Raw genomic sequence first — 22,837 nt, 5'->3', positions numbered from 1 at the left:
CTGTCTTGTATTATACATGTCACTGGGAAGGCAAAGGCGTGCAAGAACGAAAAGTAGTATTGGATTTCCACAGAGGTGAAAGTTATTCCACACCTTTATTTATTTGGCCAAAGAGACAAAATTCTTAATGCTTCACCAAAACAAATTCTCTGCCTTAGAGTTCACTATTAAACCAGGGAGATTTTGCACAAAACCCCCCATGCTTCTGATGCTACATTTGCACAGGTATTTATCGTCACTGATATTTAAGCTATCTTTGGTAATACCCTATCCAACCTCCTAATAGCTGGCAATTAATATTATGAGGTAAGAGAGATACTAACAGAAGCTGCTAGGTTGTGATCAAATGGAGCTGAACTGGGAACAAGCTAAGTAAAGGCTGACATACTGATTTTTTTTTTTTTTTTTTCCCCACAAGATGGAAGCAAATCCCTTGTATGTGAACAAGCCCGTTTCCCCATTTAATCTCTTTGGATATACACCCTTCTGGATTGAAGGGAAAAAACCCAAGAGGTTATATTCCATAGAGTCCCAGATACTTTCCTCTGTGGGAGAGGCGAATATTTAAGCAAAGGGAGATGTGCTCCCTGTCACCAGCAACCTTTTCCCTGCTTTCTTTCACACACAGGAAGGGAGAACAGCCATCCATGATGCTGTTCTCCCCCACCTTCTGAGGTGCTCCCAACAGTTCCAACACACTGGTTCTCACTCCATTATTCTCTGACCAGATTGGTAAGAAAGTTTCCCACTACTCTGGCTCCATTTTCACTATCTCTATCTCCCACCTTGCTTGATGTTAGATTCAACACATCCTGAGAGAAAAGATCGTGGCAAAAAAGGGCTTTTGCTTTCCGTCACATGCCTGCAGCTAATAGCTCTTACCATACCAGGTCTCACTTCTGCAAACTCATATTTAAATCAAAGTCTCACAGAAATCTGGCAGGCACTGGAGAGTCTCCCTGTCCCTGGCAATAAAGGCACTTGGTTTCTAAGAGGCACTGATAGAAGACAAAGTAGGCAAATTACCACATGGTGATTGTATGAATTTCTGAGCTCCAGAAAGAATGTTCATTTCTGATCCCAGCTGCAAAGTAAATCCATACTAACTATATTTAGACATGGTTTCATACCATACAATTCAACGCCACAATCAGGAGCTCTTATTCAGCTGCTCACTACCTCTGTTCTACATAAAATATTGCCTCTTCAAGAAAAAAATTATAGTATTCAACTCCAAGGTTTCATAATAACTACTTGTAAGGTGTGGCTGAAATATCCTTCCTTTGAGGTAGTCATCTGTACAATATTCAAAAGCACATCTTCAATAATTTTCCTAATATATTCCCTGGCTTCCAAGTCAAATAAATCAAATTAATAAAGAAAAGATTACACTTATATTTCTAGCATTCTGCAGCAGATTTCATGTATAAAAAGATACTGAAGTAATTAGTGTTGATTTTTCTAAATTCTTAGACAATTAAAACAAGAACACCATAGTTTAAGGAAGGCATCTTTCCAGTGCTTAGCTTTCTGTTCACAGAGTTTAGTTAGGGCTTAGTGTATTGACAATCTCTTTATTCAATCAAATTCTCTTTTTATAACCATAATTATGCATAGTATAAGGTACTACAACATAAGTGTGTGTGAGGGATGTTCATTATTCAGAATAAATCACCCTACACAATACTCCTTCCATAAGTAAATAGTAAAATTATTTCCATTCAAAGAGTCCTTAGGGAAGTCGGAGTAAAGCAAGCCTAACCAGATGATCAGTGGCACTATCCAAGAGCAGAATTTCACTCCACAAAACTAGGCTCTACAGCCAAAAAGACCAGCCTCTCAAAGACACAACAGATGAGGTGAACCTCTGCAGATACAGAACTGCCTGTCTAATTAGGATGTGCACTTTGTGTAATATTACTAATTACTAAATGGGCAACCAGCTGTGGCAATATGGGTCATAACCAAGCAATATTGCATAACACAAGAAATAAAGTAAAACAGAGCAATGAAATATTTATTCCCCTCTAACATATAGAAAGCTTGTAGTTCTTCTAATTATTGCATTGTAGATGGAACTGGTTAAACCACAAATATGACTGGAAGTGTGAAATATCAGAAAGATCTTTCTTCAGAGACAGAAACAGTGGCTATAATAATTAAGAATTATTATAAGTCTCAGAACATTTTGATGGGAAAGGTGAAAGACAACTTAGATAAAAACAGAAAGGCATGCCCTGATGCCCTGGGTACACTATAATTATGAGCTGAATTTTTCTCAGTAGAGGGGGAAAAAAGCAGTTCTTCATTACTGAATCCTCTGAAAGCAAATTGCCACTTTTTTCCCATCCATTTATACCTCAGTCCTGCAGCTGGAGCTGCATGAAGAAGCATTTACTCTCTTTGTACTACATTTTTATTTTAGTGGGAGACTTCCATGGAAAATATACCAACCTCAATATCTAGTACAGCCCAAGAAATATTCTAAGGATAGAAGCATAACCTGCTTCTTGATAGAATTTGTTAAAAGCCTACTGTTGTCTCACTGTAATTGAAAGCAGCCTGGAAAGTGGAAAAACAGGCCTGCTTCTAAAAACCAGAAATAGTTACAGAAAAGCAAGAAGGGATTATGGACCTAGTACTGAACACCAAGCACATGTTAAGCTGCAGCCCTGGTCATTTTTGTGCGGCTACCTAAGTAGCTACAACATGGCAAGTACAGCTTAAGAATCATAAAAAGATATTAAAAACAAAGGGCAGGTCTTTCATTGTTTTAAAGCAACATAACTCCATTTAAATCAATAAAGACCTTTGAAGGCTGCATGAGTTGAAATGCAAATTTGAAATATTTAAACAGGCTGTTTTAGTGAGTCACCAGAACTACACTGGGGATAATCACACAAACAGGGTGCTGATGTCACCTGAATAACCATGATTAATAACCAGATTAATAACCAGATTAAACAATGATCCAAACAATGAGCCCAGGCCTGAACCAACAGCCATCCTAAGAAGTCAGCTGTGAATCAAACTGAGAATCAGAGCAACAAGAAATTAGGAATTACTTGCATCACAGGCAGAGTAGAGCAAGGACTAGAGTCTCCTGACTAAACAGAATAAGCAGGAATCAAAAAGGCTAAGGGATGTTTCTTGTCCTCAAAGATCTCTGAACACAAGAATTAAAAGGCTCCTTCAGGTCCAAAGCCTGCAATGGGCAAAGGAGGAAAGATAACTGTTGTCTGCACCAAACCTCATCAGCCTGGGCTGAGCTTTTATATACTCAGGGTTTGTCAGTGAAAGCTGACAAAGAATTGAAAGAGTAATGATATGGGACAGAGAGTAGCAAGTTAGAAGTAAAGAAAGGGCTTTGTAACCAGATTTAAAGAATTTGATGTTAAAAGATGATGGGAATTTAATTTCACTTAGCAAAGTACATCACCTAGGGACAAACCAAAAGAAGGAACTATATATTAAATGAGACAACTGTACTGCAAAGTTGGTGAAAAGAACAAATGAGGCTCCCTGAAGCCATTTCCATGAAGTTACCAGCACACACTGACAATATAAAAAGGAAAAATGGGTACAAAGATTCATTGCCCACAGAGAAAAAGTCACAAAATATGATGTAACTGTCAAGACAGGTTTATGTTATTGCTAAAAGAAATTCTGGGAAGTACAATCTGTGTATCCTTACTCATACTTCTGAAGCTTTGAGAGTCAAGCAGCCACTGAGGTCAGAGCTCCAGGTTTTCACAGAACCTCAGGTAGACACAAATCTGAACAGGGATCCTATAACTATTCACCGCAAAACCAGGAAGAAGGAGAACTTTTGAAGTATCTGTCCTCTCTCCCAATTATTTCCTCTGTGTCAAGGAATGTGGCCTGAAATTCTGTGAATAGCGCTGTGCAGAAATTAATTGTGTTTTACTTGTCAAAACAGCTTCAGAGGGAATGCAAGTCAGACTTGCTTTTTCACAGCAAGAATTCCACTGGAACTATAATTAAACACAGAAGAAGCAAGATAAATCTGCCACTGGCACCAGGCAAAACTCAAAAACCATCACAAAAATATCAACGAAATATAAAAGAGGACACGAGTCTTCTAACAACGGAACAGTTTTTAAATGGACTGGGAAATACGTTCAATTTGCTGTAAATTGTAGCCCTGATAGAACACTGTGCATTAAGTAAAAGCATTGAGTGGCTGCTGTAACAGGCATAAGTTGTCCAGAAGTGCCCTGTCCTACAGCACTGCCAATCAAAGTGAGGGTCTCTGAGGCTCTCCAGAAAATACCATTACAGGAACAGTCACTGCAGATTGCTTGTGCTTAAACAAGACCAAAGTCATTCAATAACAGCCTTGGTCTGCTGCATTTGCCTTACTATTAACAGTTCAGGTTAATGAATTCTATGAAGACCATAAGGGTGTCACGAAGTTTTGGGAATTTGGGGTGGGTTTTTTGTTTTGTGTTTTAGGGGTTTTTTTTGTCGGTAGTAGTGATTGGCTTCTGTTTGTTCAGCTTTTTTTTGTTGAATTTTCTTTGTTTGGTTTGGGTTTTTTGTTCGTTTATTTTTATATATGTATTGCAATAGCATCTAAAAGCCTCATTAGAACTTAGAAATCCATTAGACTACCAAAGCAAAACACTCAAATAGCAATAGTTCCCTGCAGAGTTTATTTAAAAGGGGGCTGGGAAGCAGCTCCTGTGAAAAATGTCATAAAAGCAGCTCCAAGAAACAGTCACAATTCATCTTCAGAATATTTCAGATCTTCATTTAAAAGTTGCAGATTTCATTTTTGGCCTAGATTTCTTCAGCAAAACATTCTAAGTATGCTGAAAATATTTGTTTTAAAAAAAAAGTTCTATGCTTAATCACTACTCAAAAATACATAATCTCATTTAACACAAGATATAACTAGAGAATGGAACAAACACTATGAGGCAGATAAAAATTGCTAACATAACTACTGAAGTTTGGCACTTAATTTTTTGAGGGATGTGTATTTTAATGCTTGCCCTGTTGCAGCCTTGGTGTGCCTTAAACTGCCAGGCTTTCAAAGACAGCTATTTCTAACCTAAAACCTAATTCCTCTTAGAGCAAGCTAACTAACCACATATAATCATAATTTGTGGAACAGGATAAAACACATAACCAGAACAGAAGCTGAACAACAGATCCAGATCCAAAACTTTATTTGAACATGAAGATTATAGAGAAAGCAACCAAAAGTCTAAATGTTAATGACTCTTCTCTTACAAGCTCTTGGGAAATCTACATGGTAAGGAATTGAAATACTCTGTATGGTATTTGACCACTGAATTGTCCTAAATTTTTTAGAAGAAGGTTCATGCTGCAATCAAAAGTTCTGTGATTCAAAAAATCCAAGGCCAAAAGCTTCAAAGACTTAACAGTCTGCACAATTTCATCCTCTTTCTGTATTAACATAGTGCTCTGCATAATAGAATAAAACCACATAATACTGAAGAATATTGATAGAGAGATTTAATTCCTTATATCCAGTCTATTAACTCAGCCATTATACATAGTGAGAATACACTTTATGTTGTATCAGAAAATGGCAAAAATGTATTCCATTAATCTGTATGTGGGAATAATTCTCTTGTCTCAGGGAAAATTTAAACCATTTTAATTTATTCCGTACTGTGCCAGAGGCCAGCTGCACAAAAACTTGTATAAATTGCCAGCTCACCATTGATATCTATTCTTTACAAACCTTCCATCAAGGTCTCAAGTGAACCAACAGCCCTTAAATGCCCTGAGCAGTCTGACCTGGGAGCTGCAGTCACAGGGCCACTGCCCGAGGGCCCAGGGACCTGGGTGTGGGACTGCACTGGAGGCAACAAGGGCACTGTTGTGCCTGGGCCCTGGTCACTCTTGGCTCCTGGACCAACCTCCCTCATGGGACAGCCCACACCTCTCTGCTGCCAGATTCTCCAAAACCTAACTTATCTCCTCAGGAAGGGTGAAGGCAGGGAAGTACTACCCATCTATTTGTCCTTGGTGGCCAAGATGTTAGCTAAATGCTATTAGCAGGACTCCCTCTTTCACAGCTACAGCGATTTCCTTTCTTTAGAATTAAAAACTTGTCTGCATTTTCACTCCAATTAACTTGCCAGTTCATCTCACACCCTGCTTTAAAACACGAAAGACAAGTGGGAAATAATTGGAATAAAAGCAGAGGGTGCAGTCAGTGGCCAAGGCCTGCCAGAGACCAGCCAGCCATTGCTCGAGGATGGAACTGCTGTCCACTCCAGCAGTGAGGAGGCATCATCTAAAGGGCCTTCGCTCACACCCACCTTGGCAGCACAATAGCACTCATGAAATAAGAGTAAAACATCAGGGAAAGAAGTTGATCCTTCAATGATTTCATGACAAGACTGAAAACCCAAATTATTGGTCCAAGTGTCAGGTAGAACGTTCTTTATCTCACAACAAGGACTTCCAGCATTTTCTTCAGACTGAAACTCTTAGAAATGTTAATATACCACCATGCTATTCTGTGAACATGCCTGTGAAAATGTTTCATTTTACAGACCCATTCATATGTAACTCCAGAGTACAAAGCAGCTACATAGACAGAATTGAAGTGTTTTAATAAACAAAATTGGGAGACAAATGAGAAAAAAATTCAGTAAAGGATTAAACTCATCTTTAAAAGAGGAAGGTGAGATTAAAGCACTAGCAATATATAACAGTCTAATTTCTGTGTCCTTTCTTACCTCATTCAATACCTAAACCACTTCATAACATTTGCTTAACAGCATCTTACTGTTATGCAAATTACCACCAAATTGTGTTCCTGAATCAAAGCATTGGGTTTGGGTTTTTTTTATTATCCCCAAGCATATTCAGTATGCTGAAAAGTGATACATGGAATGACTCTCTGGTGACCCCAAAATGTCTGTTCCTCTAGCACTGTACTCTCCCAGTCATTTGACTACCATGGTAACTCAGAAGGTTTATACAATTAAAATATTAATTGGTTTTCTGCTAATTATTTTGCTTAAAAAAACAAAAATCAAGCTGAGAAAAGCAGAAAGCAGCTACAGTTTGGGATGCTTTTACTGTGCAGCCACTGCAGAACATATACTGCTCTCCAGGACAGTGAACATGGAATGTTAAGGGTTGGAAGGCGCCTTCAAGATCAAGCCATGGGCAGGGACACCTCCCTGATGATGATGAGAAACAGGGAGCTTAAGACATTATCTTTAACTCCAGCACAGAATGCTGGAACTTGGTAATTAGTGTTTGAATAAGGACTTTATCTTTCAATTAATTCCCCCACCATTTCATCACTCAGGAGATAATTTGGTCTTCTGTGATGTAGCCACAATGGAAATGAAAAAGTGACAGAAACATAACTTTTCTGCAGAGTTAAGAGGGGAGGGGAAAGAACAGACTATCAGAAAGGAAGCCTACTTCTGGAAATTCATATCTCTTTTTCTGGAGAGTTCTTTCACCAGACAGTAATTTTATTTATTTTTGTTGCCTTGTCTGCAAGTTTCTTCCACTGTAATTTCCCCTTTCAGATGCAATTAAAAAAAGATCCAATATTCAACAGAAAGCAAACTAATTGCTTGATAATGACCTTTTAAATGCCCAAATTAACCTTAATGGCTTTAAATGGGATTTTAATGAGTTATTCTGAGTATAACTAATTATTTGCTATTTATACACATAGACATGAACAGAGTATTTTTGATTAAATGAAACTTTAGCATAACTGTTATTCCAAGCTGCATTCTTTGCACAGAGCTATACCATAGGAGAAGCATACATATGAATATATTCACATAAACTTGTGCTCTGGCTTGATAAGCCTGTCTAATGACATGGTTTGAAACAGGGAATCCATATTCAAGTCCATGTCCTGCATGCCTCCAGGATATAGTGCATGATAAACTGCTCTGAATCAAGAAGAACAGAGATTTAAATCTAGATGCCCCACAGTTTGTGTTAACGCTCTGTGCATGATACACATATTGGTGACAGTCACATGTATAATTCCCAAAATCAAAAGCTGAATTCTGACTTGGACAACCCAATTTCAGGAGAATGGCCAAAACATTTCATACTATTCTGGCACAAAAGAGGGAAACAACTTGAAACATCAGGAGTTCCTCAAAAATAGGTGTAGAAAGTATAGACTTGCACTGCACTTCCACAGTGCTTTACTATGAAAAAACCCCATTTCGTCTTCCACAGGAAGGAGGTAAGGAAGCCACCCTTGCCAGCCTTTATTTAGCCTCTTAGTCCACCGAAAATGTGAAAACATGTTTGTCTTGCTTTAGCTGTATTTTTTGTTTTTTTAAAATACAAGCAGTGTTCTGTTTACAACCCTTAATTACAATATATGCAACTCCTAGGGTACAAGACTGAGGGAAGAGAATACTGCTTATAAAATCTAAAAAGGATAGGGAGAAGAAGGAGAAGAGAACATTGTAAGTTGTCTTACAAGCCTGGGATGGAGTTGAACAGTGAATTTCTTGAAAAATTGGCTTCCTCCACAGGCCCATAAAACCAACACTGATATGTGCTATGACATGGCACAAACTTGGACTAACTACTTGTACACTTGAGTTTGTGCTTGAGCATTTATATATTTTCCAGACTGCACTGTCAAATGAACTTCATCTATCTCCATTTCAGCGACTCTAAAACTACATTTCAAAATGTTTTAAATAGGTTGTACAAAACTGCCTTTAACTGTGAGCTTGTCACTCAGCTACTAGAGAACTACAGGACGTAATACAAAACCAAAATACAGATAATCACTGAGTTCTTCTTATTTGGACTCAAATTGGATTAATTTACTCATTTTTATTTTGCACTTATAATTTTAAAAAGTATATCTCATGTTGTATGACATCTGCCACCTGAGATGTTCATATACAAACACAAAAAGATCTGAAATTTACTTAAAATATCTATGAGAAAGTGGCTTTTTCCCATTTGCTTCCCACATGATAAAATAAAGGTACTTAGACTCAAAAATAAGCCACATTAAGGAAAACTAGTAAAAAGCTAAGTTACTTCTTTATCCAAAAGATGGACTCAACAAGCTAAAAATATATTTTTTGAAAGTGGGTTACCTTACAAGTTTTCAGGAAGAAGATATCAACTTCAGGAATCTAGGGCCAGCAAAATACAGAGGTCCTCCACCTAAAAGAGCATTCAGCTTTACGTTTCTGGCATACATCACCTTCCTTGTATTTTCTAAAAAAGAAGCCAGAAATGGCATTCAGCCACTATCCTTCATAGCCTCACCTCCTCAAAGCTCTCTGTTGTAATTATTTACAAAAACATTTTGGGGGGGGGGGGGGGGATTTTAAACCATATTGAGATAGAAGGTAAGATATCTTGAGTCAGGTATACTACCATGATGTCTCACTGGTGTGTCACACTGCTAAATCCATTGGCCAAGTTCCCTAAGAAATCAGGCAATAGCTTTTACATGCTACTCTTTTCTTCATTGTAAAGCCTCTTGCCACAACAGAAAAACATCATGAAACCAAAAGGAAATCATTTCCCCAAGACTGGGAGACTGAGGACACCAAAACAGTTTTTATGAGCTAGTACACTGGCACAGCAGAACACAAATTGTAAGGTCATGGAGCAGATACTCCTGGAAACTATGCTGAGGCACATGGGAAATAAGGAGGTGACTGGTGACAGCCAACATGGCCACACCAAGGGCAAGAAAGCTAAAAGAGAAATTTCTCATGCCTTTAGGTAGCTAACAGGAAAGCAAGGCAATTTTAAGAGTCGAATAGGTTCTTTACAATAAAAGTCAGCAGAACTCCTGCAAGTAGCAGTACCATGCTATTACATTGCTGATGTCAAAGATAACTCCACCCTCAAAAGTTCACTGGACAATTGTGTGTACAGAATTTTTTTTTCTTTAAAAAATTAGAAGGCTTTAAAACAATATTGCCTTTTCCTGACTGACAAGTTCATGATCTGCAGTTCTCACACTGCAGACAGGTCGAAGAGAATTGAAACTAGCAGAGGACTTGAAATACACATCACCATCCTCAAGGGTTTTTTTCCCAAATAAGTATAGAAATTCAAGTTTTGGGGAGTTTGGCACAGAGTGATGCATTTGTCATTTAAGCACACCATAATTCTCTTGTGAGCGATGTTGTGTGACACACAGCAACATGGCATGCCTAAATGATAAATCATTGGCTCCTCACTGAACAAGTTCACAGTTATTGCCACCTTGGTAAGCTGCAATCATTTCATATTTCCAGGAGAAAAGGAACAGAAAATTGGTGTGGCAGAAATAGAGAAAATGTCCATGTGCATTATGTGCTTCCAAGGAGAAAAGGGAAAGTAAGACCCTTGGGAGTACAACCAAACTGTGCTATTTCACCCTCATCTCCTATGGGGCCCAGTGGGATTCATCTCAGGGTACTGAAAGAGCTGGCTGATAGAATTGCAGCACCTCTCTCCTTATTTTTGAAAAGTTTTGGGAATTCAGAGGGGTTCCAGGTGACTGAAAAGTGGCAAAGGTTCAAGAAGGGTGAGAAGGAAGACTCTGGTAATTACAGGCCTGTCAGTCTCACTTCAGTGCCTGGTAAAATTAGAGAGAAGGTTATTCTGTCAGTCTTGGGATCTCAGTAGTCAGATTTCAGTATCTCACAGTTGGGATGCATCCCATGTTTGATAAGCAAGTTTTGAGATCATGCTCAATAAAAAGATATGAAGCAATCTGTTCCTGATTCAAGGTTTCTTCCTAATCATCAAAGTTCACAGCTGTGCACAGTCGCTCAGAATTATCATACTCTAATACAATCAACCTCAAATTTTGGGTTTATAAAATATAACCTTTGAATAGGTCTGTCCCTCCATTACATTAAACAAACAAACCAAAATGTTTTCTACAATCATAATACAAGGAAAGCATATTTTAAAACAAACATCTCATGGAATAGAGCTGGTGAGCAGAGGAGGACACAGCTAGCCTAAATCGTATGATAACCTAGATTCTCACTTACATGTAACCTGTATTTCATTATAACTGATATATCCTGATATCCTTAGGCTTCAGCAGGGCTGATTGTAATGCTGAAACATTCAGAGTGCATTTTTTTATTTGGAAGTAGAAGTGCAAAACACAATTTGAGAAAAAGGAGTTACTGTTGTTCGTAGAAGAGCCTAGCGGTCACCTATGAAATATAAAGGTCAACCTTGATTTCTCCTCAAAATGAGGAGCTCAAATTCATGTCTTCCATTTTCCCAAAGAATGTATTAAGAAGCAAGCTGGAAACTATTCTACAACATTCAGCAGAAGCTGCATTACTGCAACGAAAATAATTCAAGACTTGTGGGCCCAGTAGAAGGATCAGTTATGACAGAGCAACACAGCATCTCATTAATGATTCTTACATTTGTTATTGGTGATAGAAATTTTACTGGAAGCCAAAACAAAAACTCAACGTATTCTTCATCTCAGATGGATGCTCTATTGAGTGGAATATAGCAATAGCACACATTTTCTTGATGGCATAAATACAATTACATATGCCTTGAAGCCTGCTTACCACATATTTACTCAAAAGAATAACAAATCCATTAGTTTCTAGTACTCAGTTTGTCAAAACTGAGAATGTTTTAATCATACTGGGGAATTTTCAGCTACAAAAACAAACCAAAAAGGGACTCCACATGCCAGCTGAAAGCACTTGCAAGCATTTTCAGAACTGCAATTTAGACATGTGACTTTGATAAAAATTATGCTTTTAAATGCCTGATCTTTTGGGAATATCAGTAAGATGCAGGCTTTTACTCTAAAAAACTGAAAACGTAAAAGCATAAGACAGCCATGAAAAGATAAAAAGCATAAAATCCAAAATGTTTCAATCTGCTACCATCTTCCACCATTAATCTTCTGACATTGGGTTGGTGTTTTTAAGGGATTAAAGGTCAAATAAGTTGAAATAAGTTGAATAAGTGTTTAGCCAAAGCAAAGACAGGCTGCCAGGAAACATGTCACATTTCTGCCTCCTGTAGTCTCACTTTCAATACACAATGCCACAAGGAAACAGGCATTGCATTTTTTCATGTGTTTAACGATTAAACCAAATCCTCCTCCACTGTAAACTTAACAGATAGAGAGGTGGTACCAAACTGAGATCCTCAAGCAGATGATGAAATGTCTCCCTAGTATGGCTCCAGGCACGAAATCTTTCCACAGTATTTGTTATCATCTCCTGGATAATGGCATTCTTTTGCTGCCTTAATGGTAGAAAGTATCTTAAGACTAACTTTTGGGAACATACAAATTAACCTCACACCTGACAACAGCACTACATGAAGTGGAAGATGATCTATTTTCTCTACCCCTCACAGTTGGCAGCTCCAACAAATTATAACCTTGCTTGGGGAATACCTAGCAGAGAATTTTATGCCTTGCAAAAATAGCAGTATTTGACATAAGACCATGAACAGACTCCTAGAGAGGCAATGTGACAGGAAGTTAATTTAAAAACTTCCCCAATTAAGTGTTCTTACCTCAGATGATTAGATAACTGCCTGAGTAGTAAACATGTCCAAGAGAGTAATCAAACAATTGGAATAACAAGGAGACAAATACTATCATTGTTAAATGGAAAGTTAATTTAAAATCAGCTGCTGTATCAGCAAACCCTGTTTTAAAATGGCGTGTTGATACTATTAAATGAAAGACAAATATTTGGCATTAAACATGCTCAAACCATTCACACTGCTTGTCACAATAACGTTCATATTAATAAATAACTGAATGGACCTGAGTCAAGCTCAGTCTGGTGCCTCTGAGAAACCAGAGGGTCATTACCAATATCATTATCTAAAACTAATTAGCAGTTGGTGATTGTAGCCTGCTGGCACTAGGAAGCTGATTAACATTCCTCAGAAACAAACAAGGCTGGGTTGGGGGAGGAGAGGGATATTTCCCTTTTGCTTCAGACTCAAAGAGCAGAAAGGGAATTAAATATTTAACTATTCATACCTGTGCACACTGCAGCTCAGTTTCTTCCATTAATCTGTAAAATGGGCTGATATTTGATGTGCTTGAGGTATTTTCATTGCTTGACATATGTTGAATTCAGAATTTTTTGCCCGATTGGATGACAGAAATTGATATCTTAAAGTGCAATTAAATATTTTATTACCATCGTTTAATTAAATAAATACTGGATTAACTTGTCAAAGCAGATTTTGTTGGCATGCTAGAACAGCACTTTCATTTTTCTTTATGAATGTAATCTGTGCCAGAATACTGTGATGATTAGTATAATTACTTTAAATAGTAATAGATGCATTTGGGGGAGAGGGATGGACCAATTACTGAGTATTCCACGGAAAACAGTTATTTTAATTTCCCTAATAATTTTCTATGTAATCCTTTTCCTCCTTTTTAACTGAAGAATGAGTCCATTTAAAAATCCTAAACTGAACTTTAGGTGAAACTTAAATTCCATCCCAGAAAGAAGCCCTGCACTGGGACGTAAGTCCAAGTGTCTAACTCAGAGGACATAGCAAGAGCCAGATCTGCAAGCAAATTTTCAACAATTGAGAGATCTGTATTGGAAAATTTTCTTTTTGCTACCATCCAGCCATCTTGTAACCATATGTTGTTATAAATAGTTCATGCCTAATGTAAACCCCTACCATAATAAAAGCTCAGATGAGCAAGAGGCACAGTTTCACTTGTATCTCTGCTGTTTTCTATATGGTACACACACCTGTACATAGATATGAATGTGCACAGACACACACAGCTAAAGTATGGAGGGAAAACAGACCTGTTGACTCCACTGAAAACAAAGCAGGGTTATTTTTATATCCTTGTTTTGATTGATATTCTGAAGCACTACATTGGCAGCTGAGACAAGTCAGTGCACTACTGACCTCCAGTGAACCAGGTGCTCAGCACCATGACCAAAATCCTCAAGGCTGCTCCCTCAGTTTCAGTATCTTCCTTTATCTGTGTGGGAGATTATCTCCTCTAACTTAATGAACCAGCAGAAAACGAACATTCGTGCAGTCCTAAGTACACAAAAATACACTACATTAGCATTATAAAGCATACTAATTTTTGACAGAAAAAAGAAGTTATTTAAAGCAACAAGTAACATGACACAAATTAAAGGAAAAGAGGACACTGTACCTAAAAGTCTGTATTTTTGCCATACCCTATATCCAAGTACTAGACATTTTGTTTAAAGTAATTTATTCTTAATTACAACTCTCACATAATGTGTACCTTGGTGCAAAACCTACACAACTAGCACAAAATGCTTGTACAAAGTAGTGAGCAGTACCAGTTAGACTAAGCGGGACTATGTTCATTACAGCAGAACAAATTGAAAATGTTGCAGTTGCTTCAGCTTTGGATTTTAATGCAGGTGATTATGAGTCTGTATTAGTAACGCTCAGGCTCAGAAGAAATATTCACTGTTCATATATAGCAACTGAAACAAATTACAAATTAGATATTTCTGATTAGAGTGATAGTTTATAACAAGATTGGTACCTTTTATATAAATACATGTCTGAATGGTGCAGAATTGCACAGCTGGAGTGCCTGCATTCCATAATTCAAACCTGGCTTAGGAGGACATCATGTGGCAGAATAATATATAAACAGACACTGCAACTTTCCCACAAAAAAACCCTCCTTCTACAGCTGCTGCCCCTTGCAGCCAAAAATAATCAATTCGGTTGACAGACTTGGTGAATGTAGAAGCAGTGTCCAATATTGGATATTAGGATACAAGAGATTATTGTTAAGATGATCTGCAATTCTGTTACAAGAGTAGGGGTGAATTATTGGACTCAGAGGAGGTTTCCTCCGTTACCAAGCCCTAAGCAGCCATTTTAAAATTTTGGAGGCACACAGCCCCATTTACAGTATTAAATTTCCCCCTTCTACACGTTAGGATCAAACTGCCAGAGCCCTACCAAAAGCAGAAATTTGTGCAACAGTGACCTGAAAGCATCAATAAGGAACTCCAAGGAATATATGAAAGAGTCCCATCCTACTTCATCAGTAAAATCTCTCCTGAACAACTCCACGATTACTAGCACTTCAATCAAAAAAATAGCATGCTAGAGAGGTATTTCTGGAACTTGTGTTGCATTTACCTAAAAATCCATTTGATTTCCCTTGTAAGAGGCTGATAGTAGATTCTTAGAATATCAGATGAAGGTGGAATCTACTTACACATTAATTTTAAAAATTAAAAATAAAGCAATCTGCTTTAGTTATAATACTAGCAATGAATTATAGAATCAATTCAGATAGTTATGGTATCAGTCCAGGAAATAAGACTGAACTGAAAGAACAGAGAATAATTTAATGGCATGGCTAAGGATGGACATAGTTAGAAATTCACCACTGAAGACAACAGAAATTTTGAATGAGGAAAAAAATATGGAAAAGGAGATCTTTGTCTTTCCTGTTTCTGCCAGAAGACATAGGCTTGGGTCATACTATTTCCTTTCATAAAAGCCCTGAGATGAGATCTCTTGGTCAGAGCATGGTGCTAGTAACACCAAGGTTGTGGGTTTGATCCCTGTATCGGCCATCCACTTAAGAGTTGGACTTGATGATCCTTCTGTGTCCCTTCTAACTCAGAATATTCTGTGATCATAGAAGCACTCTTAAAAATTTTTTTGACTGATGTAGAAAAACTATCATAGAGACAGTAACACTGCTTTTCAATGCATTCTAAACTTAAATCCTCCCTATGGATAAGAAGAATTCTGTAATGCTTACATTAACCCACAACTGAGATGTCCTGAAATATTTCTATCTACAAAGCTTTTGTAATCAGTCTCAGTCTATTGATACTCAGAAAACCTAGCCATTTCTTCCCCTACTACAGTATCTTCCAGCAACCCTGGATCTTCTACCCTATTCTTACATTCTTCATGTCATATAAAGTGACAAAATAAGTTTGTGCATTCCCATAACTCAACTCAGTGAGCAATCCTAGACACACTAGAAACAAACCTCCCCAGAAGCGTTCTGACAACTCAAGAAACTGCACAACCAAGTCTGCAAGCTGAGTGACACTTCCAAGCACAGATCAATTAGCCATGAAGGCTGAGCAAAAAAATCATGTTTCCAATCAGTGGGGTCCCAGAGCAGCACTCTGGCAGAGGCAGCTGGAAAGAAACACCTACATACCATCTTTTCATGTGTATATCTTGGAAAAAAGGCTTACTTAGCAGCAGTGAGGAGAGCTGAGGCCTTTCAAGTTCATTAACAGCATTTTTTAAACAATGAAGGATATTTCAGAACAGGTGAGGTGGGTGACAACGCAGTTTCAAGAGTAAGTTGGGATGTTTTTAAAGGGAGTTTATGAGATGTGATGAATGCTGCAGCAGAGGGGTGGATTCTGTGATCCAATGAGTCACTTCCAGTCTCACATTCCTGTTCTGCAGGCAGAGATTGGGAAAGTATAGAGAAAATAACAGTAGCAACTTACAGCAAGACCACAGCTGTTCACTGCCTTGGTCAGAATCAAACTTAAATACAAAATAAAAGAAACCTGCTTTTCAGGTTACCCTGGCAGATAAAAAGGGAAAACTGGTTGGCTAAAATCACACAATATAAAATGGGACATAGGCTCACCAAGTCTGCTGGTGGTTACATTAAGTAAAACTCATAACTGAATAAAAAAATAAAATTGTCTCTACCTGCTCTCATCAAACCTGATGTGGAAAAGCCAACAGTATAAAGTGATTATTCTGCCATACTTGCTTACTTCCTGCTTAATTGCTTTTGCTTTTTCCTAGGCAAATACATCAATAGATAGAATACTTTTAAGAAAGGAAAAAAACAGTATCAATGAAAGCACACTGGTGTTGCAGAGGAGACTTCTATTTAAACAACACATCCCTCTATATCCATTGAAGTGAAGCAACAGAAGGATTACACAGACTGTGCCACCAGAGCATTATTTTATCTCAGTGAAAGGGGAAAGGGAAAAAGGAGAGTATTTACAAATGAACATACTGTTCTTAGAACCCTGAAGGAACATTTCCCAAGGTCTATCTAACAAATACTCCCTGGGAGGGACAGAAATCTCTGCATGCCAGTGAGGGAGCTTGCACAATGGGGTTTCAGTCTCACCTGCCCCCATCAATCCTGTCTGGTACAGCCAGTAGGATAAAATGCAAAAAGGAGGAATGCAAATTTCTGCAGTCCCAGTGCTCAGACAACAAGGAAAAGGTTCTTATCAGCCAGTATCCAAAATAACCCAAGGTCAGATTTCCTGGAACCTGGCTGCAGAGGGTACACATTTGAGTGTACAACCCTCTGCCATTCTCGTATCTCCTGGTTCTCTCCAGGCTCCTGATTTACGTTTCCCACCTGCTGGGTAATCATACACCCCAGCAGTAAGATTTGTCTCATGGATTGCTGTTTTCAACATCAGGATTGTTGAAGTTCCAAATCTCAGGTGACTATTCCAGTTGCCTGGGACAGAATTGTGCAGTCTTGCTTGGCAGGTGTTTTGAAAGGATTTTGCATCTCATCCTTTCAGCAGTCGGGTGAAAAATTTCTTGAGCATCTGAGATGACATGTATTTGGGGTTTTACACTTAGTCAAAAAGATATTTATCCAACAGATGGAAACATGACAAACTAGTCTCTAAAGTAAGCATGTCTTCTGAAAATCTCATGCCTGAGTCAATATCTGTAGCTGGCAGGAGACTGTTACAATTTCAAAAGTGTCATTGCACACAAGCGAGAAAATGTCAGAATCAATCCTCCCTCTTCTTTATATAAAAAATCTGTTGATAGCCTAGGAAACATATGAGTAATCTGAGTAATTGAGAAAAATCTAATACATTAGAGGAGTTATTTATACACAGGATGAGTCAAAATTACATTTGTTTTATGTACTGTAATACATTAATCCAAGCTTTGAAAAATCCTCAATAGGGCCTGATCTACAACTAAAATCTTTTGCCATTCTAGAAAGGTTGGCTAAAAGGATGACCAAAAAAAAAAAAATCACAGCCCTGCTTAGTAGTTTTATGCAGTAATTCACTCCTAAAGACATAAATGTATTTAAGGAAAGGAAATTGCTTTTGAGTTTATTTTATTGAGCTGTAAAGGCAAAAGAATTATCTGTTCAAGTTGCTTTTATGTAAGTGGGAATTGTCAACAGCAGCACAGAAAACTTCAGCAGGAAACAAACTAAACACTGGGCCTAATCTAAACAACACATTTAACACTGGTCATCTTTGATATTTACTTCCAGATCTGAACTTTGCAGGCAGAGTATTTACCTAACTAGTAAGAGGTGGTACAGCTGTGTTTGTATTAGCAGGCACAAATATTACCTTGATTTCCTTTACTTCCATCACATATTGTGCCATCAGAGTTACGGAGAACTGAAAAACGTTCGGGCACATAGACATAACAAACTCTTTCCCAGTAAAAAACTAGTGACCCTAGCATTTTGATTGCACAACTTATCACAAGCCACAGGAAAAAGAAGATGTGATATTTCATGCTGAAGAGCCCTTTGTCAACAATTATTCACTAAGGCAAAGTTCAGGAAAAATTGCTTTCTACTTCCTCACTGATAACATTTATGAAAATTATCAATTAGATCTTAAGAGTATCTTTAAAGCTTTTGTTCTGCTTCAAGGGACTTCACAGATTATCTGTACATAAAATACTAAGCAAATCAGAAAGAATAGTCTCTGTGAATTACCAGAAATTACTTGTCTTTACTCTTTGCACTTACTCAAGCACTAATAGTTTTTCCCCAGGAAACTCTCTGAGTTCTACTGGTCTTCTCGGTGAATAATTTTTGTAAAGCTGAGTATTTTTGCAGTCAGATTTCAGTACATAATGTTATACTTTCTTCCTTGCTGCTTTCTCAAAAAAAAGGTGCTTTCAACCTGCATAGTGCACTTACTCATTGCTCATAAATTGGCACATCACAGAGAATTGTTATTCTTCTCCTCCATTTGTATCCAAAATTTGAAAGTAACCTCTGATTCACCATCAGACACACTGAGGAGCTCTCACAGGTGTCATGTACCTCAGCAGAACTAATTCACCATCTTTACAGGGCTGCTGATAGATGTTTCAGCCTTAAATGTATATTGACAGCCACCATTTTTCAAAAGACTTCAGAAGAAACACACTTCTAAGCTTCATTTCAATCAATAATAATGACCAAAGATTACACTGGCAAAAATGCTGTGTAGTTATTTGTTCTCCTAGGTCTCAAATCAGCCAGCATTAAAATTCCTGACCCTCTCTGTTGCAGGTATCTTGTGAAAGGTTGGAGGAGAGAAATAGAATTTTGGTATTTTTCAGTGAGGTTTTTTTCTAACCATAGTTGCTCAGCTGCTGAATACATATAAACATGCAGAAAGATCCAGAAAATAAGATTGAGAGTTGAAGAGAATACAAAAACCTGCAGGGAATCAATTAGTTCTTACATATGCCATTGCCTTTTTTCCAAAAAAAAGGCCAGACCCTGAGGCACCAAGTAGCACTTACTATTCAAGCAATGGTTAGAATTACTTAGGCCCTAAATATTATTAAAAAGTAGATGTTCACAATAAGGTATCAAACCTCAAAAGATCAGGGGCTGGAGAGTTTTTGAACGTGTTACACTACAGCATACTCTTTTTTCCCAAATAAGAGACTTGAGATGCTCATAGACACCCAGCAGAATTTAAAAACATCTCCAACTCAAATAAATTAAACACTGCTCACCACATGAACTTAGAACCAGCAGTACGAGGAAAGGAGTTTCCAGCTCCAGGGCTTCTGCTGAGCTCTGAAAACATATTGGTTCTCTTAACAAACTCTCTCAATGTTATGGCTCCTAGCCCCATGCTAACTCTGCTGCCAGCCTTTTATAATCTGCAATCACAGGTTGCCAAAACCTGCTTTACTCTGGCAAGACTCCCACTGGCCACCACACGTGCTGATGTAGTGCTGAAGGAAGTATCACATGTGGAACAACAACATAAAGTGGTTCAGAAAGGGGGAAAGAAAGTTTGGGTTAAAAGAATGCTTACTTTACATGTATTTTTTAAAATACAGCTTTTCAGTTATGGATTGACTTCTTTTATGAAAGGCCAACAATATTAATGTGTAAATCTACATAAATGCTGCAGCTCTCATGATAAGGCTTGTAAAAGCTTTGGCACAAATTTCTACATGGCTCATTACCTCTGCTCACCTGACCACTTACCTATTTTAAGTAAAGTCTATGTAAAAAGTGCCATGGCCTCTGGCTTTGTATTTTCACCTTGGTGTTACATACTTACATTACCGGTTTCCACTGAGAGCCATACCAAACACAAGTGCAATACAGCATTGTGCAGACAGTTGTTTAAACAGAGTTTGAATACTAAGATGTAGAGTTGGATTTCATCCTGCTTTGTAGTCCATTTTTAGACTACCTCATGAAAATGAATGCATTCATCGCTTAGAGCAAGTCCTGCTTCATCTGAATGAAGCAGCAGAATCAGCCTCCTCATCTCGTCTTTCCTCACGGGCTTCCGTGCTACAACTCCTGTAAACAATCACAGTCTCAGAAGACAAGCCTTGGCAAGAAAGCCGTAATTCTACTACTTTCACAATTATATAACCTTCTTCAGTTCCACCATTATTACAGGACTATCATATGTCTCTGTATTCACTGCTGCATTGTTTTACAGTACTGACTCAGTAGAATAAAGGCAGCAATAGTATTGTCCGCAACTAATGCTATGGAATTAAGCGCTGTACTGGATTTCATGCAAGGTCTTCAGTTTATCAGTTTTCATTTTATGAAGAACAGAAATATTTGAAATCATGGAATCTCTCTCAGTTGTATCTCTAGAAAAAGGTAAATAGTGAAGGCTTTGAAACAGTAAAATCACATATATGGAAGACACATTTCTGTCCATGAACCCTCTATGTTAGTTATGAAACAGAATGTCATCACTTATCAGGTGAGTCCTTTGTTATTAACAAGTAGCTTCTCTTTTGAACACCTTTATGTTCTATCATGTTTCCCTCTCTCTCAACCTAGTCCAGAGAATATATACTGGAATATTTTTTTAAGCATCGGTGAATATAGAGGGAATTTGTTTTCAAAGGGCAGAAGGTACTAATTCCCTACAGTCTGGCAGAACATGTTTACTTTTCAAACCATCCAATCAATGGATACATCTTCATAAATCTGTACGTTCACATCCGGAATATGCTTTTAAAGGGAATCTCCTGTTCATTCGCTCTTACCTTATTTTGTTTCACCCAGCACAAGTCAGAGAGTACAACCAGACACTTCCAAAAGACACAAAGCTGAAAGATGCACTCTACAGACTCTGTAGAGCATCTCCTGTGCCCCAGCTATTACTGGACTTTCAGTTCACAGGAGCAATCTGGAGCTAGTTCAAAGCACATTCCCTACTTTCCACCCACTCACATGCAGTGTGGACATCAGGTTCTTGGCACCAGAGGCAAACTGGCTCTAACTGCACGGCACCACTTGCAAATGTAGACATGGACAATATTAACTCAAGGTGGTGGGTAGGCTGGAGCCAAATTTTGCACGGCAGGATGTATTTCCTTCTTGCATCTCAGCTTTCCTCTTAATAAAACTTCCTTTGATTAAATCATTTCAAAAATAGATCTTTTTGTTTGCCTAGGAGGAATGGAGCAAGTTAGATTCACCTATGTCAGGAAGTTCAGGATGGAAAGTTGAAGTTGTAGCAACCACAGCACGTTATCTGCATGTACAAAGATGAATGTACTGAATGTGTGGGCTACGTAGTCCCTTTTATCATGTTTAGAGTCTGCTATCATGCTTATCCTGTGAATCCAGCACATTTTCCCTGAAGTCTGAAAGCCTCTGTATTTATTTCAGCCTGTTTTGTGGCAAGCAACTTCATGTCTCCACTGAAGCACTTAAAAAAAAAATGCAGATTTGGAAATCACAGCTAAATCAGTGAGCGAGAACTAGGAATATAATAGATTTTTAAAATGCATTTATTTAGTCTGGATATGAACTCACGACTGAAATAGGTTTTGCTATTTTTGAAGCACTATTGTAGAAAGGCTGTGGAGGGCGGATGAACTAGCTCTCTTGGAAGATCTGTTTTTTGAAAATAACCTGATTTTTCTGTCCAAAAAATGAAAAATAAATGTACTGAATAGAATAGTTCAGTTGGAAGGGACCTACAATGATCATCTATTCCAATTGCCTGACCACGCAGATACAAGTTTTTATAATCAAGAGATTTAGTGATGTATGTTAAGAAAGTTGTCCTAGAAGAAACCAAAACCTACAGTATTTCTTTCAGCAAAAACAAGCTAACTTCATGAAAATATAGGATTTTGTTAAAGGCATAAAATAAAAAAAAATTAACATTGCAGGTACTATTTCTAATTACTTAATAACTTACTATTTTCATGCTTCCATCTGTAACATCTTAAAGAATTAGATACTTTGCAACAAAAATCTCACAAGTAAACAAAAGGACTGGCTAGAATCAGTAAAAGAAAACAGCTAGTGTATAATACAATATTATATTAAGAATAATATTTATAGTAGATACAGCTTGGTCAGACGTAGCGTTGAGGACATGGTTTAGTAACTTAGTGGTGAACACTGTGGTGATGCTGGGACTTGGGGATCTTTTGGAGGTCTTTCCCAACCATAATGATTCAAGTTGTAACTGAGCAAACAATACCAAACATAATAGCTTCATTTTGTGGATACTGGACAGCTTAGTAGATTCCTAATGGGAGGATGTGCAAGCTTCTCTTTAACCTGAAAGCTATTTGGTGGCTT

At 37.8% G+C, this 22,837-nt stretch overlaps 1 long non-coding RNA gene across 5 annotated transcripts in view; it reads right to left on the bottom strand.

Moving 5' to 3' along the window:
* LOC116445547 overlaps positions 1 to 22,837 on the bottom strand; it is an 80,659-nt gene that overhangs the window by 42,154 nt on the left and 15,668 nt on the right. The window lies entirely within an intron of this gene.

Source organism: Corvus moneduloides, chromosome 6 (genome assembly GCF_009650955.1).
Source record: "Corvus moneduloides isolate bCorMon1 chromosome 6, bCorMon1.pri, whole genome shotgun sequence".
Classification (NCBI taxonomy): Eukaryota; Metazoa; Chordata; class Aves; order Passeriformes; family Corvidae; genus Corvus; species Corvus moneduloides.
This window is presented reverse-complemented; position numbering and strand designations above follow the sequence as displayed.